Here is a 2,883-nt window from a genome sequence, read left to right as displayed (position 1 = left end):
GAAAATAGTACGGAGGTGCTTCAAAAAATTAAGAATAGAATTACCCTATGACCCAGCAATCCCTCTCCTGAGTATCCACTCCAAAAATCTGAAAACATTTATCCATAGATATATGTATTCCAATGTCATGTAGCATTATTTGTGGTGGTCAAGACATAGAAACAACAAAGTGTCCTTCGATAGATGATTGGATAAAGAAGATGTTGTACATAAACACTTGGCCATAAGAAAAGATGAAATACTGCCATTTACGACAACATGGACAGATTTTGAGATTATTATGCTGAGTGAAATGAGTCAGACAGAAGAAGTCAAGAACCATATGGCTTCACTCATATGTGGGATAGAAAACTGAAAGCAACAAAGGAAGAAGACAAAGAAACAAAACCTCATAGACACAGACAATAGTTTATTGGTTACCAGAGCATAAGGGGGTGGAGGGTGGTAGACGAGGGTAAGGGGGATCAAATATATGGTGATGGAAGGAGAACTGACTCTGGGTGGTGAACACACAATGTGATACATAGATGATGCATTATAGAAATGTACACTTGAAACCTATGTAATTTTACTAATTATTGTCACCCAATAAATTTAATTTAAAAATGTAGTCACTATCCCTAAGCTAAGATAGAATGTCCCTGTGGCTGAGATCCAAATTTTGCTGTAAAGGCATGACTGTAGCTCCCTGAATGGCAGAGAAGTCATTGTGGTGTTGCACTGATGGAACGTGCTGGAAATCTGTCCTCTGGAACTTGCCTGAAATCTGCCTGATTGGGGGAGGGAGAAAGCTGTTTACTGAGTGCTGCTGGCTTCTGTGCACCACAGGAGCCAGGCCCTGAGGACGCTGTTCGCTGTTCGTGCTGTAGCGTCCAGAAGGCACTCAGCTTTCTACCAAGCTGCCTAAGGGGGAGTGCTGGGGGAAGGGGAAAGTTGCTGGTTACTGGGTGCTACTGGCTGCCATGCACTGCAAGAACTTGGCACTGCAGGAGTCTGATGCTAGAAAAAGCCATGCAGAAAGGGCCTGCCAAGCAAGCACACAGGAATAAGGAAGGAAACTTCTTTTCCTCCTGCAATATCTCTTCAGCGCACTCTACTGAGAAAGCGTCAATGCCAGCTGGCAAAGAAAAAAAAATAGTTTAAATATGTTCCATTATCACAGAATAGGCAGAAAGTGTGAATTTTAAGTTGAGAGGCAATTAATTGATAACCAGCACACCGCAGGTCAAAAAAGAAATCATAAGGAAAATTAGAAAGTATTTTGAATGAAATTAAAACAAAAACAATGTATCACAATTTATGGAATGCAGCAAAAGCAATGCTTAGAAATTTATAGCATTAAATGCTTATATTTAGCTCTCATTTGCTCTCTTTTTGGCACTATCTTGGTTCCATGTTCCCCACACTAAATGCCTGATGAAGCCACAGAAACCATCCCTGCTACAGATCAGGGATTCCCATAGCCCCAGGCTGAGACAGGGTCTGGAACAGGATATGACAGTGATGAATCAGTACCAGAGCTCAAGGGACAAGATTCCATACAGGCAACCAGACAACAAGCCCAGCTGGCAGCAGTAGCCGAAATCAATGAAGAAGTAGTCTGTAAAGCAAAGTGAACTAAAGTGAGCTGAAGTGAAAAGAAAGCACAGAGGGCTGTGTCCTAACTGGGTCTTCAACAGGTTAGAAGGGTTACTAGGGTCACTATCCAGAAAGCTAAGAATATCTTCTTTGTCATCACAAAGCTAGATGTCTACAAGAGCCCCACTTTAGATACTTACATAGTTTTGGGGGAAGCCAAGATCAAGGATTTATCTAACAAGCACAGCTAGCAGCTGCTGAGAAATTCCAAGTTCAGGATGAAGCTCTCTCAATCATTCAAGAAAACACATAGACTCCAACTATACAAGCGGAGAGTAAAGAGGAAGAGGTTGATGAAACTGGTGTGGAAGATAAGAACATAGAATTGGTCATTTCACAAGCAAATGTGCTGAGAACAAAGGCAGACTGAGCCCTGAAGAACAACAGTAATGATATTGTAAATGCTATTATGGAATTGACAATATAACCATCTAAAAATAAGGAATTTTTTTGTGTGTGTTTCAAAAGAGTAACTGCAGCTTGGTTTGAAATTTGTACTGTTTCTATCATTAATAAAGTTATGGCTTGTGGGGAAAATGCTTATATTAGAAAAGAAGAACGGTTTCAAATCAATGACCATAGCTTCCACCTTAAGAAATTATGTTTAAAAGTGGAAATTAAACCAAAGCAAGCAGAAGAAAGAAAACAAGAGCAGAAATCACCAAAGTAGAAAACAGAAAAACAATGGAGAAAATTTAAAAGCCAATAGTGGGCTCTTTGGGAAGATCAAATTTGATAACCTGTAGCCAGATTATATGGGAAAAAAGACAGAAGACCCAAATGACTAATATCAAGAAGGAGATATAGTTCAGGAACACGACAGGGCTGTCCCCTATCACTTCTGCTTTTCAACATAGTGTTGGAAGTCCTCGCCAGAGCCATCAGGCAAGAGAAAGAAATAAAAGGCATCCAAATTGGGAATGAAGAAGTTAAATTGTCACTCTTTGCAGATGACATGATGCTATATATAGAAAACCCTAAAGACTCCACCAAAAAGCTGTTAGAAACAATCAACAAATACAGTAAAGTTGCTGGCTACAAAATCAACATACAGAAGTTCATTGCATTCCTATATACTAACAATGAAATCTCAGAAAAAGAAATACAAAAAAACAATTCATTTCGCAATTGCAGCAAAAAGAATAAACTACCTAGTAATAAACTTAACCAAGGATGGGAAAGACCTATATGTTGAAAACTATAAGACATTTTTGAAAAAATTGAAGAAGACACAAAGAAATGGAA

At 39.1% G+C, this 2,883-nt stretch overlaps 1 pseudogene across 1 annotated transcript; it reads left to right on the top strand.

Annotated features, from left to right (window-relative positions):
• The first annotated feature begins 1,409 nt into the window (after positions 1 to 1,409).
• LOC308495078 (nascent polypeptide-associated complex subunit alpha-like) lies at positions 1,410 to 2,065 on the top strand (annotated as a pseudogene). Its single transcript has one exon. The product of its transcript is annotated as a nascent polypeptide-associated complex subunit alpha-like (transcript).
• The last annotated feature ends 818 nt before the right edge of the window (positions 2,066 to 2,883 follow it).

This window comes from Rhinolophus hipposideros (genome assembly GCF_964194185.1).
Source record: "Rhinolophus hipposideros genome assembly, chromosome: X".
Taxonomy (NCBI): domain Eukaryota; kingdom Metazoa; phylum Chordata; class Mammalia; order Chiroptera; family Rhinolophidae; genus Rhinolophus; species Rhinolophus hipposideros.
This window is presented reverse-complemented; position numbering and strand designations above follow the sequence as displayed.